The following is a 17,629-nucleotide window of genomic DNA, read 5'->3' on the forward strand; positions in this document are numbered from 1 at the left end:
TCACTATCCCGTTGCACTCTCGCAGATGAATGTTATCAGTCAAAATAAATGTTTTCTTCTAAAACCCTACCACTGGACTACAGTATCAATATGTTTAATGATTAAGACCTTTGGAAGAAAACACAGCATTTAATGAAATCCTCTGCAAGTATACTTCTTAAAAAGCATGCAAGTTTTAGGCTTTTTCTACTGAGGTTGTAAAGTGGCAACTGTACAACTGTACTTCCTATCTCAGAAATTACTTCATCTAACCTGGGGGAAAGCAAAGACAGTATTTCCTGAAAAAAAAAATGACATTACACTGTGGGACATCATAAACCATTTTATTAGATAGTACTTTCTTCAAATAACATCTTGGCAGTGTTGCAACTTTACCAAAGCTACAGCACTGCTCTCACAGTTATCGCTGTGATTAACCCATACTAACTCTTCAAAACGTTATGATGTGAAAAGCTCCACAAGCAGGTAGATGATATTCATGCTATTTTGACATTACTAAAAGCATCAGTACCACCTGTCCAAAGGGGACATATTTATTTATCCATTTAATAAAAGTGTCGCTTTTAATAATACTCTTGGCTCTTCTGGGATCTGGGTTTTTTTTTTTTAGTCTATGTGTATTTTCACTTCATCTTTCTTCCTCTGAGGAAAGACTTTTCCTAAGAAGTTCTTTATCAAGGTAAAAACCACAGCCTTCATTTAAAATCTTTTATTGATTTCCTTATTTTCTTATCTACCCTTAATGGTTTACAGTCTTCAAAGGCTTCTCTTTAGAAAAACAGATTAACCTTCAGGTCCTATTGTCAGTGTTGGTGGGTTTTAGCACAGCCATGGAACGCACATTGTACAGATGACCTGAATTTTGGACAGCTGGTAATAAGGTAATGAAAGTTTTGTGTTAATTCACTGAGAAGTTTTTTGAAGGCTGGCGGGTTTTGAGTTTTTTTTGTTTGTTTGTTTGGTTTTTTTTTTACATATATATGCCACAGTCATATTTCTGTATAATGCAAAGGAGAAAACTAGACAATCAAAGTCAAGGAGTCAGATTACTCCCTGCGAGGATGAGAACATTTCTCAGATAAAAGGTTATATAATGCTTACTCCAAAGAAATTTCTTCAGTGACAAATAAGCAGGGTCTCCTGAACGGCAACTTCTGTCTTTTTTCACTGGATATCAATCTGGGACAGTATGGAAGTAAGTTTGAGGGTTTGCAGCTAAACTGACAAAATTCAAGAGGGAGGCTTTGACCTGCTTATTCGTGGGCACTTCAAAGTATCCATCGAAGAGGGCTAGATGCTAGTTATCTTTAAGGATGTTCCTTATTAGGCCTTTTCCCAAATTTCAGCATGGGATGAATTCAAAGGCTTCAGCAAATAGACTTTGAGAATTAATAGTCCTTGCTTTTAAAGGAGAATACTGAAGAGCAAGAGGAGGGAACCCTAAGTTTTACCTTTAGACTATTACTGCTTCAACTATTGACACCTGATTTTTTCAGACCTTTAGGGAGAGGAGAGATCTGAAGAATGGAATGGCTCAAAGAGGACTCCTGCTATGGTATGTAGTTACACCAAGGTACATCCTTGTATTTCGATTTTATTTTTTTTAACCTACTTTTAAAGCTGGTATAAACATATACAGTTCCACTGCATTTCAGGAGCATTTTACCTTGTTACACCAACAGAGAGCTGGTGTTTGGAAAAGCATTAGCATATGAATTTACCTATAAATATGAATAAATAGGTGCAGATGTGAGCACACAGCAAACAAACATTTGCCTTTCATAAGGCACCTCATTGTTATACAGAAGCCTACTCAATTATTCACGAACTGTGAGATACTCTTTTATCCCTGGCCTACTTTAGGATGCCATTGGCTGTAATCAAAACTTCTGAAAGACTTCTAAAGTCCTCAGATAATTGGGGTAGCCTTTGTGAGAGAAATCAGCATCAGTCCTTTAACAATAGAGAGAATGAGAACCACTCTCAGTGTTGTCTCCATAATATTTAGTATTTCCTGCGAGATTTAAGTGTCTGCTTTTCACACATGCATAGTTGAAAATTTGCCAAATATTTGATCATTTAATCAGTTTTACAGCATTCTTGGATGACCACTCACTGTTCACCGAATACGATTGAAAAATTTTATATTGAGGGCAAACAACAGTCTTACCCTATGCCATTGATTTTTTTTTTGATTTTTTTTTTCTGGAGAAATTCAGGAAGATAGCATTAAATATGTGATATGTTTAGGTTTCCTTTTATTAAAGTATCAATTAGAAGGACCAAAACTTGTTCACTACAAACGTAAGAAAGTTCTATTGAAATTACCCGCTGAGACCATGGCATAGCAGAACCTCTTTAAACAACACTCTTTCTCTCAGTTTTACAAGATGGGCAGAGCAGAAAAAAATCTTATTCCTCTAGATCCCACTACCTGTGCAGGTATATAACAGTAAGCGATGTCAGTAACTCAGCATACTTGTGGTCTGGTGAGAACTGATTCAGCTGCCCCTTGCAATATCATGTGGGAATAATTTTCATTACAATGTACAAGCTTGCAGGGGAGAGCAGTGTCTGTTCCTAACGATGGACTCTGAGTAGCATCTCGTTAGCAAGAGAAAAGGATTCCAGACCTGGAACAATATAATCTTATCATCCTCAAATGATTTCTGAAATCTTTCCCGTCAGAAATTCGACTTCCACTGCTGTTCTATTTCTATTAATCTTTAGAGATCCCTTTGTTATAATTTACTTGGAACATTGCAATAGATAATTAATGATAAAAATCTCTGCATATACATTTTCTTCTGCTTAATTCACCTCTCAGATCACCTTTCCAGCATGGTTGCATTTTTTAATATTCTTGACTAATATATGCAAAATTTTGGCCTCTGAACAGATCTTATTCTTCACGCTTATATCATACAGTTTTGTTTTATTGTTGCCATGGTTGTTCTTAACAGATCCATTAAAAGACATATTCCAGGAAATCCATTGGTTAAATTTGTTCTTTAGAAAGAAGAAAAAAATCTGTTCCTTTTTCTAAAATAATTGGTTTACAGTGGGAATCTTATTTATGATTCTCCATTTTCCAGAGATTTCTAAAGCCTTTTCCTAGTCATTTACAATAGATGTTTTTGAGATTAAAATTTCTTTTTATTCACAGCTGTAGCTAATAAAGCTTTGCCAGTCATCACTAATATTTAGAGAAGGGATTTTTATTGACAAGTCTCTACAAATTATTCCAAAAATTCTCCCTCAGATTCAAAGAAAAAGAGAAACAAAAACCCCCTCATCCATATTTTTTTTTTTTTTCCCCAAATAGTGCCAAAAAAGAAAGTTGCCACACTGTAAGTTTCTTTTTCAAACCAGTTAAGATGCTCTGAAATCTCCTTGACCCTATCCAAAAGACAGTACAAATGGCAATCACTTGCTTGGGTATATTGGAAAACCATCTTATTTTCTGCCACTAGCTGTAGAAACAATTGTCTCTTGAGAGAAGCAACAGTGAGTCAGCTCCCAGTTACTATCAGAAACCATCACTGACCAGGACTGCACTGAAGCATCACTGATGGGGCTTTTTGCTAGCATAACCCATCAAATGGTTCTCCCAGGAAGACAACTACATAATATTCAGTCCTGCATTTACATCTCATTATCTGCAGGAAAGGCTAGTTGATTTCTCCTCTCTGACTTTCCATGTGCGGTGCTTTCCTATTAGTCAAGACATCTTCAGTGTATGCACTAAAACCAGTAAAAAATGAATATGTTAAAATGTACTGCACTAGTTATCTCCATTAAAAATGGATACTGTTTTTTACAGGGTATGTGAAAGAAATGTAGTATGTTGAGAGCTAAAAAAAAAAATCTTGACTCACAAATTAAAAAATGTAGTATTCGTAGTAAGAAAAATAAAAATAGTTGTCACAGTAAAGTTGCATTTAAGCATTGTTTTGACACCCACCACTTTTTGATTTTTCTGTGTATATTTTGGCAAAGGGAGAAGAGATGAGGGGTGACACCTTCCTGCTTCAGTGGAACTACACTTGTCATGTATTCAAGTAAAATTTAAGAGAAATTGCACAGCAATTATTATCTGTAAAAAGGCCCAAGAGGAAAATGGGAAGACAAAACCATTCATGTCTCAGTTAAAGAGCAAGTAACACAATATAACCTATTGCTGACTAAAGTCAATAGGAAAAAGACAACATACAAACCAAACATCTCATCATTGCAATCCATCTGCTTGAGTTACCAACACTTTGCATCAAAAAGACAAATGCAAGTACTGTTGTAGCAGGACATACCATCCCTTCTGCGCTTATGTTTCTGGACATTGAAATTAAGGCGCCCTAGAAACAGTGTTTTCCCTGTCTTGAATAGCACTGATTTTGCTGTCCACTTTTTTGAAATAGTTACCACTGCACTAAATGGGTACATTTTGGGTAGAAAATTTAGATCTGTATGAAGAAGCAAGAGAGATGTAACACTACAGCACAGTACTAAGCTCCCAAATTAGTGCAGAGTGTGCAGAGTAGCAGGGAATCAAGGCAGCTCCTGCTCCTTTACCACACCACTGGGAACTCATGTATCTCCGAGCAACAGAGCTTAGATCCTCCACAGTCATCTGACACTTATTCCCAAAACAGGAGGAGGCAAAAATATCCTGTAGCTCTGCTCAGAAGCATGAGGTTACTTGCTACTGTCAGCAGCTCCAGGATGTGGGGCCAAGACTTTACCACAAGATACAATAAGCCTTCAGAGGTTTTGGGTTTTTTTGTTGTTTTATTGATTCTTACTATCCAACTGCTCTTGCCTACTTCCTTATTTTCTTCAAACATTACCAAAGTATCTACCACAAAGCAGTTGTAATAAAAGCAAACCTGTTAAAACTGCAAAGTCAGGATTAAAAGAACTCACAAATACATCCCAAAAAGACCACTAACAATGCCTTTAATAAAAAATGCAGTCTGAAGGTATGCTATGAAGCTATCCAACAGGGAAACATTCTCCATATTTGAAAACCTTGCCCATACCCTTGAGCTTCATTTTATCATCCTAATTAGAAGCAATGTTAAACCTCTAGTTTATAAACCTTGTAGTATGACCTTCTGCAACATTATAGAAGACAATCAGGCCTTAGATCATTTTAGTGTCATAGTTCAAATCCTAAAATTTCTGATAGCATTTTTTTTAGTATTTATTTTTCAGTTTGCAAACCTGCTGGCATTTAAAGTTAGGAATAGAAGAAATATAGAAACATCTGCTACAAACTGTTTCATCTCAGATTAGATCAATCCTTGTGGGCTTGATTGCAGTCAGTGAGAATTAGGATGGTTAGAGAGAGATGATTAGGGATAATTCACCCAGTTATAGTATACATACGTCATCTTTCTGCTGCCATAACATACCATTATAGATTCATATAGATGTTTATAATATACTGTAATTTATGATGTTATAGTCACAGGCTATACATGTAATCCATAAAAAGATTTATTTTATTATTAGAGAGTTCTGTGAAATCAAAGTACACCATAGTAATTTTCCCACTATTCCTATACTAACTAAATACTGTGTGTATAAACACTTTAGCTAAGGAATCGTAAGTCTTTTTTTTTTTTTTTTTTTTTTTTTTTTTTTTTTTTTTTTTTTTTTTTTTTTTTTTTTTTTTTTTTTTTTTTTTTTTTTTCCTCTTTAAAAAAGAGTAGTAAATATCTGAAAAGATTTGCACCTTGTATTCCTGTGAAAAATGTTATACAATTTTATCAGTCCTTAAGCACCCACAGTTTAAAAGCTCACCACCAGTACTTTGCTTTGAACTGCCAGCAGGGCAATTCAAGGGCAGGACAGCCTACATAAATAATGCACTCTGTCTTCATAGCAGTCTGCAGATCAGCAAAATTTATCGCTTATATCTGAATTGATGTTATGGTTAGTTAAAAACAAAACAAAACAACCAAACAGTTACAGCAGCCATTTTCTGCATTTCTGACTCAGTTTTGGCAAGACTAACTTCAGTGATTCTTTTGGATGAAAACTAATACTGCTTGCTTTGTGTCTGGCCTCTGAGTAGATAACAAGAAACCCTCAAAACAAACCACAACAAAAATTTAGTTACAACAGTTTTAGCAGGCATCCAGCAGGAAAATCTCAGAATTTGTAATATTTTTAGAGAAATTATTATGCCCAAGAAATCTCAAGCATTTCTCTGATCTTAAAACTCAGTGCGTAGCAGCTACTTATGAACAATAATGTGTACAGAATTTGTAGCCAAGTTCATATCTCCTCCCACAGGTACTTTTCTAAATGTAATCAGAAAAAAAATACCAACAAAGTTAAGGTTTCATTATAATTTAATATTAAATATGAGTAACTTCTCAAACTGAACGGGAGTAACCAGCTTACTTAAGTCATCTGAAGTTTTTTTTTTGGTGGAAATGCCAATTTTCCCCTCACTTTTTACATTTTGCTTTAATTAGTTACAAATAAACATAGGCCACTTGAATATGACAAACCACAAATAATGGTTTGTTATTCTGCAGTGGAAAGCCATATTTACAGAAGAAAAGTTAGCTTTCATTAGTTTTTAATCTTATAGCTATACATTCAAGTAATGGAAATACTACTGCAGTAAAGCTTAGAATTTTTGACTCTTCCATAGATGAGCTTATTAAACTTAAATGCAGTATCTTTTACACATATTTAATAGACAGTCATCACTTTGTTCCTGAAAAAGTTAAAGGTATTTAGCATACCAGCAAGGGAACTTAATACTGAGAAACAGACAAGTTAGAGTTATTGAGATAGATTTCTTATTTACATCTTTATAACCCAAAATTCAGACCTTTACACACAATCTGAAATAACACACATTGAAAGATGGTATCCTTAATATTTTATGTTAGAATGTGGGGATCTGTGAAAATAACTGTTACAAAACCAAAACCATTCAAGAGAATACCTTAAAACGAAGTAGAGCTTCCGAACAGAACAGTAATCACAAACCTCTGTTCTATACTACTGAAGGATAAAAAAATCATTTTTACAGCTCCAGTTTAGAGGGTTACAACCTTAAATTCAGCTTCAGAAACCAAAATTATTCCTTAGGTTTGCATCACCTAGTATTCTACCATATCTATTCTTAGTTTTCACTTCATTATCACACAGAAACCACTCTTAGCAGAGGTATCAGAGTCCTCAAGATGCTGTTGTTTTGACTGATAAAATAAGTGGAAATAGTATGCTTTGCATGGGATTTAATATAGCTGAGCACAGCACTAAGTCTAAAGCACTATCCAAAAAGAACAAAAATGTGAGCTAAATATAAGTGCCACTGTATATTTATGTAGGTTTATAATTTCAAACAGTGTTTGATCCTCAAAGTAGAATAGGAAAAAGTTAAGAGTTATTCTTGGATTCATTTTGTCATTTCAGCATATATCTAGAAAATCTTGCAAATCCAGCTACTCTGATATATATGGGTGAAAGCTAACTATAGTCTACAGGTGCCACTATTAAATGCCTGGTCCCAGTCCCACATGCATACATGAAGTGTATGCAGCATGTTTAAATACAGTGAGAATAAACAATATATAAATTCTAATATAGAAGAAAAGCCCTTATACTCTGACACATTGTTCTACAGAACATGGTACAGATTCTAAAAATGGAATTTATCCATAATGTATCATTCAGTAAACCTCTGAAGTATCAGCCTATATGAATCAACCATGTTGGTTTTCTACAAACCAAACTTATCCTTTTTTTATGAAGTTACATATTCTGCCTTGACTCTCCTTTAAGTATTATGACATATCTGATAGACGTTATGGAGAAATTCATCTTATATAGAAAAGAAGGCATTCCACAAAACACAGCAGGATTCAAGTAGGACCCTACAAATAGTAATGATCATACAGATGTCTAATATCAGTGCTGTTTTTTTGACAGTTGATCACCTGCATTACTGTAAACTGTAGGTTAAGTCTCCTTCTGTCAAAGAATGATAGTTTTAACAGATGCTAGTGTGCTCCCAAAGACCTTCATTACATCTTATTTCTAACCTAATTGGAGGAAGATGAATTAACAGCTCATGGTAAGTGGAAATAGATAAAAGCTCAGACTTAGCAAGAATCCTCTGCAAGAAGAATAAAACGAATGTTATAACTGAATACTGTGGTGAAATTTTCTTCAGTATTCATACACAGAACAACCTAGAATTTTTAAAGTAAAAAACAAAAATAAAAATTAAACCAAACACCAAAAAAAAACAATCACCATTTGCTCTGAGTCTTAAGAGTTTGAGGAACATGTATGTAGACAGAACGAGAGACATTTCAAATATTTCATTCATTTGTACTAGTGATTTGTTTTCTGCCACTCTTGTGCTACTTATTTTACAATATTTCCTGAAAATCTTTGCTTAAAGATGTTACCAGTCTGCTATTACAATGCATCAATATTGCACTGAAAAAAGTACATAATCCAAAGGAAGGAAAGGATGAAAAAACAAACACTTTTACACACAATTAAAAGGATTTGGAAGGAAAAGCTATAGGCCTTAGCTTTTGTAACTACCAACATCAGTTCTGTTCAGCTTTTGCTGCAACAGCTAATTTTTAACAAATAAAGACAGCTTTTACTCAAAGAAAACTAGCATGAAAGAGCCTCCTTAAGAACTCAAATGCAGCTGGTGTGTTACATTCCCAGCCAGGATGTTCTGTGGGGAAATGTGCTACTACAGGGGATTAGAAATCATGTTGTTACAACCCCAGGGAAGTAATGCAGAGGCAAAACAGATGGCTTCTAAACTCAGACTTCATAAGTCCAAAAGACCACTCTGAATTCCCTGCTCTGTACCTGTGATAGGTATCAAAAAAGTCTGCCCTGGAAGTGTTTTAGAGATTCACCTGAAGTTTATCCAGGTAAATCCACAGAAGACATTCTAGTGCTTTAGTATGCTTTGGCTCAGACATAGACTGGTAACACGCGAGGCATCATAGATCAAACACAAATTTTATTGTTAAGGGAAAGATGGTTATCCCACCAAGTTAAAAATATTATCTCAGAGGAAAAGAAACTCTGAAAACTCCCCCCAACCACTTGCATTGATTATCCCCAACTTTCCAGAGCTTGCAGGATATAAGACTGTCCTTTTACAATTATTTCCCACAGGCAGAAGAAAATTATTAGTCTGCACAACTGATGCTATTTGATATTGTCATCAGCTGTATATAAATAGAAAACATCTTGATTTGCTCTGCTCTTGGGACCACCAGAGGGTAGGAGTGGGTAGGAGAAGACTAAAAAATAATATTGTAGCATTTATGGCCAAATTAAACAGACAACCTGTGATACCCTATACAGAGTACAAACATCTAGCATATTGGTTCCATATTAGCTAACATAAGTCCCTCTTCTCACTTGCAGTATTAAAGGTGCAGATAGGTCAACCACAGAAAATTGTGTTGCTCACTTCCCACGACTGCTGAGATGGTCTCAGCTACAAGATCTGAAGGTGTAATACAAAGTCTAACATAAAGGAGGAGAGGGAGTGTTGTATGCTTATTAGTATTAATTCTACCAGAAGCAAGAGTTGGCTTTGAAGTGTTAACTGGTTAATCCTTGTATTTTAGATGTGAAGTTTGAGTGAGAGTTTAAGTGTAAGATTTAAAAAGTAGGAGACGTGCTACAGATACAGCTTTATTATACTGTGTAGCAGTGAGTAAACTCACAAAACCATGGCAAGTCAGCTTACTTGTTAAGCAATCTTTCCAATCAAAAAGTCAGTAGAAAACTATAGTTGCAAAGTAAAATATGCAGATTTTATGGAAAATACCCAGTAGGTTTAATAGAATGATTACCTTTATTAATAGCTACTCTGAATAAGAACATACTATGAATCATGAACTAAAAAAAATTGCCAAATTCTGCATGTTAAATACAGAGCCTGTCAGAGAATGGACCAAGAACTTTCTTGTAATTGTTTTGTATTAGATTAGTGAAATAAACAAAGTATTATGACCAATTCTTAGCTTCTTCGAGATAAGAATTTATGTATATGGTACCAGTTGACTGTCTCACTCCAGGTACTGTTTTACACATCAGGAGTCCACATAAAGCATGTCTTCTAGATCTATTTGTTTTATAATGAAGTAATGGGGAAAATTCCCAGATTATTTTAATTACCTGAGAATAAAAGTTTCTGACTGGGGGGAGGGGGGCAGCAGGGAGGGGAGGCAAGGAAGGAAAAAAGTTTTCAGTGAAGATTACATAAATGAACACTTGTAATCCCAAGCATCCTCACTGAATGATTCAGCCTGAGAGATGCTTTTTATATTTACATCATCTATCTTTCTCTCTATATATATGTCTCAGACAACACATATTGATAGCACTAGGTAAACTTCACTCTTTGCACATTAATATATTTTCTGGTCATTCACTATCACATGAATTGATGTATCTATATATCATAAATAAGGATTCTAAATCCACAGTTACATTTCCAGTATCTCAAAAATGAATCTAAGCAACTCTTTTTTAAGTGGCCATTAAACTCTTGCCAGTATACAGACAGGTCTAAATCCAGCACTGCAGAGCAGCAATTGCTACACATGCTCTCTTTCTGTTTTAAAGCCTGCACTTAAAATGACCCAGCCTGCACATCAACTGAAATAGAGTTAGCTAAGAGTTGGGCATAGATGAATGAGAAGAAATGTGCAAGTCACTGAGCCCTGCCTCTTTCAGTTGCAAAAAAGCCAGGCAATGGGTTCCTGCTACTTTTTGATCTCCTTCTCTACTTGTCACACTATTTATATCTAAGGAGGTATTTGAAGTCTGACAGTTTTTCTTGTCCTCATGGTACTGGCTCACTAGGATAGAAATAATTTTCTTCCTGAGGAGTAGAAGGGAGAAAAAATACCAGACATTTCATATTCATAATTCTTTTTTCATCAGTGCTCAGTGGCTAATACACAAGCATCATGCTTTGGAGAGGTAGCTTTTATTGTAATTTAATTTATGAGCCTTGTCCCAGCAGAAATTTTATTTCTTGCAGCTAACATCTGCATGAACGGAATTTTGTCTCTGACTCCAAATCACTTGCTTTAGTATATTCCTCTACTGGTTTTGTGTTTTTAACATATATTATAATGAATATATCAGCAGGAAGAGCCGTTCAAGTGCAGACATGGGAGTTCAATGCAGCCTTCACCAGCGAACTCACAGCATCAGGTCACAGCAAGACAGCCACTGTGACACTCGGCAGTTGAGGATGCTGTACCATCTTACCTTTTGATGACAGAGCCTTTTGTTCTATTTCTCTTTAGAAGGATCCAACTCTATTCTTTTCAGAAAGCACATAGTATATAATTTTTCCTTCGGCTCCCCTACCTTTCAAATTAACAAGTCCCTGCTTCCTATTGTTTTCCCTCAGGTCTTCTTAAATCTGCCCTGCTGGACTTTAAATAATCTTTCAATAATCACCTTAAATGAGTTCAGTCTTGGTTTATGATGGATGTAAGCTCTAAAACTTTATAAATGAATAAAATATTACATAAATGGAGCTGACATAATGGAACATCAGCCATATTTACAGTGATGATTTTTTTTCCCCCCAGATTTCTACATTTCTCTACTGTTTCTTATGTTATTGATGCTATTTCTATTTTTGCATACAACAGGAATTTCTTTTTACTATAAAAAGTTCTTTTTTTTTACTATAAAGAATTCTTTTACTACAGCACTGCAATTGAAGAATATTATTAGCATTAGTAAAAAGAAAGAAAAATAAAATTAAAAGAAAGTAATAGCATAGTTGTTCACTACATGGCTCCCATGTCTTATTTATATTAAACTTTTCAAGTCATCCTTTGAAGATGAAAGGCTTGCTATTTAGCTACCTGCATCTCAGAAGGGAGTGAGAGCAATATTCCCATTGACCACACACAGAAACAAGGATAGAAGAAAGCAACAGCCTATTTTACAAAATTGAGCCAAGTGTGGTTTCAAAATACTGTTGTTAAGATGGGTGGGCAAAATTACTCTGAACAGGTCTACATGAATTTTTTCCCAGATTCTTTCCAAAATTTTCTTTCTTGCTCATTGGTAACAAAAATTCACTATCAGACAGTAAAAAGGAAAATATTTTTACAAGTTACACCTGAACAGATGAGTACTAGAGCTGATCTTCTGGACAAACTCTTTCTAGAAGCACAGTAGTATTATTTTTTTTTTTTCCATCCTGTATCTTCCTTGCAAGAACCATTAGAATTGTCCTGATAGCGTTTGCACAAAGTAGTCCACATATACCCAGCTTGTCATTCTGTGCTCTTCAGCATCAAGAAATTGTAAGAAGGTCATAATATTTCTATCTTAACCTTTAGTTCTAGAAGTCTTCAAACAATCTCCAATTAACATCAGAAAAATAGAAACCCCTTGTACCCAAAGAATTTTGCCCAGAACTAACTAAAATAATTTCAATTCCTTTAGATAATCATTACTTTTTTTGCCCAGCACAAACTTTGGATTAGATTGTCTTTTTGGCTTAAAGTCTTAGTTTTTATTTAAAATGGGATTATTTTTAAAAATAATTGAAAAATTCTCTCTCCTTCCCCCATGTCTATAAGTAGAAAAGAACAGTTTAATTTATTAAATAAAATTATAAGCCTTTGATGTTTTTTCAGGAAAAGCAAGGCAAACCATAGGAGAAAAAAAACCCCAAACCTCAGTGACCATAGGCTAATTCAGTAACACAATACAAAACATGCTTATTTTCTTTAAGGTCATGCATGTTATGTCATCTACTTGTCACTGTTCCTTTTAACAACACTACACCACTTCTCCAGAGATGCAAGTCACTTACGTAAGTAGGTGTTTATTCTAAAAATACACCCACAATTAAATATCTGAGAATGTGTGTGTGTACACCTTTCCTCAGATGCTTTACTGGGGGGAATGCATACCCTCAAAATGAAGGCACAGAAGATGTCAAAATGTCACTAATTTTTAGGCACCACAAGTGCAAAATTCATAACCACAGAGGATTTAAACAAAGTGTATGTTATTAAAAAACTTAAGCAATTGCAAGGTTTGCTGACTGAAGTTCATTTTTAGGGCAGCACTCTTTCCAGTGTTGTCACTGGTGATTAAAATTTCTTAGAACTGTCACAGGGATGGTATGTGTGTCTTCATAAGAGAGTGCTTACATTAAGAAATCTATTTTAGTATCTCTTTCATTACTGCTGTAGAGGATTCTTGCAAAGTGTGAACAGCAAAAGTTTGATATGATAGCTAGGATTATTGTAAAATCACATACTAGTATTTCATAGTCCCACTCAGGGGTGTTTGACTAACTGACCTCCATGATGCTATGAATACGATTTAATGACTAAATACAACTTTAAATACTTACATTTTCCTTTAGAGCCAAGTTTAGTTATATTATTCTCTGCAAAGAATTTCTGAGGAAAAGCAACCTGGAGAGCTCTTTCTCTAAACATACAGCCTTTATATTCTTCTCAATTTTGCCCTTTATTCTCTTTAAAATTGGACTTCAATGAGGTGGAGCAAAATTGGTCCACAGACCCTACAAGAGGTTTTGCCACTTCCAGACCCTCGAAGCAGGGCTCTCAAGAAAAGGCAAATGGTTGAAAGGTATCAAAGCAGTCTTCTATCCAGGTTTACTTCCGAAACTGTAGAAAGCATTAATATAGTGTGCTTTTCCCAGGCCAGCCTTAGTCTTCTCTTTCCATTCTGCCTCCCCCATTCTTTTATTGCTACCTTCTCAGCAACAAAACTTCCATCAATTTTTGGAGAAGTAACTTAGGATGGCAGCTCTTTCCCCTCTTGAGATTGCAAAAAGATCTGAAATTTAACTTTCTCTCTTCCAAATAAAGGACTTCCTAAAAAGCTTAGGGGTTGTTAATGTTAGTGAACAGGTCTTTTCAAAATGGTTGCAGCCCACTATATAGCTATAAAATATGATTACAGTGTCTGTGGATTAAGGTTTAGTAATTCCTAAAGAGAAGTTTAGTGTTGTTTTGTCTGGAGTAAGGATATGTAATTCCTTTTTTTTTTAAATCCATAATGCTTTATGCCTCTGAGTCACATAATTCTCTGACCTCATCTCTTCAGTCTAAACATAGCACAGTTCAAAACATGCATGCAGATGTCAGGCTCTTAACAAAAGCTGAATAGAAATTAGATTTCAAGCAGTGAAATGGTAGTTTCCATTCTCCTGAAAGTATGAAGGGAAAGAAATAACTATGTATCTAGGATCATAGTTTTATATGTTATTACAAAAAATGTGCTTTCTGCTGTACTCTTTGTTCACAAGTTTTTGAAGCTTTGATCAGATCAGGATATTTGTATCAAGACATCTCTGGGAAAGTTCAAACTTGTATCTTTTCCTCTCAGTCTGGGATAACCTGTATCTTGCTCACATTAAATATGACCATTTTGTCAACTTTTAGAGAAAAAATAGTACATGACCAACATATGGGTTTTGAAATTAAGATTATTTTTTTTTTCCTTTTTTTCCCCTGTAATGGCACTTTTCTCCACTTTTACATGTCACTGAACAAATCACAAAGGGTTTTTGGTAGACATGGTTTTGATGACAACATCCATCATGAAGGTTACACCACAACCCAGGCTAGAGAGGCCACAGGCTCAAATCAACTGCTTTCTGTCACTTTCAGAAAGGTGTTTAACACCTTGGAAACTAGAAGCTGAAATTTCATTGCTCTTAAAATTTTCCTCTATTGTATTTCTAACAACATTTTCACTACCAATCCCGGAGTCCTCAATGTTTGAGACTGGTGTGATTCCACAGATGTAAATTATTGCTTGAACAGAAAAGAATTTGCTTCCAAGCATTCCAGAAAACTCATTTCCTGCATGTCACCTGCAATTAATGGTAGCTGAATGAATAAGGAAAAACTTTTGTGTGAAGACACCCAGGATGAATAACTAGATTTTGATTCTTTCATTTTCCATCTCAACAACTACAAGTACTGCTGAAGGCAAGCACAGAAAGTTGCTTCAAGCTATTGACAGGTTGTCAGATGCACCAGAAGTGATAAAGAAGTTTAAGAAAAAATTACCATTTTCAGTTGCCAATAGTAGATGCCATTAACAAAAGGTGAAAGTGGTAAATAGATAAATAGAGAGATTTGCTATCCTTCTTTTCATGTTATCTTACTTGTTTTCTTGCTCACATGTAAGTATTCCCCACACCCTAACAAAGCAACTTTTCACAACTAAATACAAACTGGAAAAACTAACATGATTTCTGAGAATTAGAAGTAAATGAGAACTAAAATTTTATCTTGTCTCACTGAAGAATCACTTTTCAGATAGAATGAAATAATTAACATTTACTCTGCAGAGAGGGCTCCCAGATGGTCTGAGTCTGAGAACAGGGGAATTTTGCCAGTGGAAAGGGCAGCTTATACCTCAGTGATTTGAAAGCTGGAACTTCAGTTGTCTTGTTTATGAGCAAGAATTTCACCTCTGGACTGGAAACTTTGCATCTCTTCAAGCAGTAATGACTAAAACATTGAAGAGAGGTACAAGGCATACACTTGTGACCTTGTGAGATTGGTAAGCTACCCACTCTACTTGGAGACAGTTGCATCCGGCCTCATGGCTGAAGGCCAGGATGGTTGTCCACAAAAAAATGAGCTAACCCTGGAATGACCAGTTGATCATTATCATTCAGGAAAACTCAGAGGACACTTATAACTCAGACACACATTTTGTACTAGAAGTAGTTCTTATGGCTATAGTGGACAACACCTAAAAATCATTCATCTCATACGTGAATGATCCTCTTCAGACCCACAGGACTGATATTTCCTGCATTGCAGCAAAACTAGCAGAGTGTAACAGTCTCAGAAGTGCTGTACTGTTTTACAATACTGCCCTACCCCATAGCATTTATTTACTTAATCCTTCTAAAGCAAGCAAAATAATGTCTGACAGAATCCCTTCCCCTGCAAGCACACACACAGATACTCAGCCAGAAACTTCAAAGTAGATGAGTGCTGGTAGTTCCTTCCTCCATGACTTTGCTAATTTCTTGAATTTAGTGAGGAGAACTTGTGCTTACAGCTTACTGAAGAACAATCATCCTGCTTCATGGGAACTGAAAAAATTAAGACAAGTGCTTAACTGATCAGCTGTTAAAAAAAAAAAAAAAATCTGAATGGCCTGAGGTATTAAAAACATCTCAACATCATTAATATAAAGGTTTGGTGTATTTTTATTTTTTCCTCATATAGATACAGTAGCATAGAGATTTCTCCCTCATTATCTCTTTGCATTGGATCCGGCAATGAAGTATACATGCTGAACTAGTGGCATCACAGCCATTTCCATAGCAACACACCAATTTCCCAAGCATCATCATGGCTCTCCTGTCACTGAAATCTGAAAGGAAAGGGCTGAGGGAATGTTTATCAAGCATTCAAACACAGTGTGAGTTTCAAGTATCCTCTTAAAGTAGGTCAAACTCTGTATCTTCAGCTAGATAGAATACTGGCACAAATACTTTTAAAAAATGAAGTGTTTGAGTTGGTTTGGGTTTTTTTTTTTGTCAAATCAATCTTAACATAGAAGTTCTTTAGTTAGTTCCAGTAAACCTCAGTGAATGGATGACTACTTCAAAACAGATGTTTGATTTTATTGTTCAGTCCCATTCCTTATATAATTTGTATCATAACATAGATTATCTAAATAAGAGATGACCTCCTCATATGCTTTACTGCAGTAGCACTCAATATAGCCCTTAGAGGACAGAAAAATACAATGTATACTAGGTTTTAAACATGAAGGTGATTTAAAATTTCTTTGCCTACTGCTGACATTCATTATTTACTAAACAACAGTAATAGCAAATTGATATTCACAACAGCACAAGTTTCATTATTAGTTAACAAATAAGCTCTGGAAGAAAGCTACCGCATTAATAACAGGATCATAATTGCTGAAGATACCAGTAAAATTAAAACAAACAAAAAACACTTAATACCACCATTTTTAGCAAGAGACCTGATGAAATTTAAAAATTGAATGTTTTTCCAAGAATGCCCCATAGAGTATATTTCTCAGAAGAAATCTTAAAGCTAACAAAAAAAATCATTTGACTACAAATTGTTATGACTTCAATACAGCCAAGCCAATTAATCACTGTACTCAGAGCATTTCAAATATATTCTACATTGACAGATTGCCTACACAATAGCAGCCTTGTAATAGAAAGTTACAAGTTAAAGGAGGGAAAATTAATAACATATTGAACACACGCTGTCTTCCAGAGTCTCCTCTGTCTTTTACAGAACTGCTCTGAAACAAAGCTCCATACTTTCATTCTTCCCAACCAACATCTTTACAATTCCAGCCCACTCACATACCTACCCAAGAGCCAGCATATTTTTTTTTCTCAAATCCTGTAACCCTTTCAGGGATTCACAACAAAAAAAGTCAAATCTTGATAGACTTTTACAATAACCAAATGCTTCTAGTGGCACCCAGTCAGCTCACCTTAAACAGCCAGCCATTCTACACCTAGGGGATTTAATACACTTCTGTGACTGAAGGAAAGCCCTGTATTAAAAAAGGG

Source organism: Athene cunicularia (genome assembly GCF_003259725.1).
Source record: "Athene cunicularia isolate RWA chromosome 2 unlocalized genomic scaffold, athCun1 chr2_part1, whole genome shotgun sequence".
Taxonomy (NCBI): Eukaryota; Metazoa; Chordata; class Aves; order Strigiformes; family Strigidae; genus Athene; species Athene cunicularia.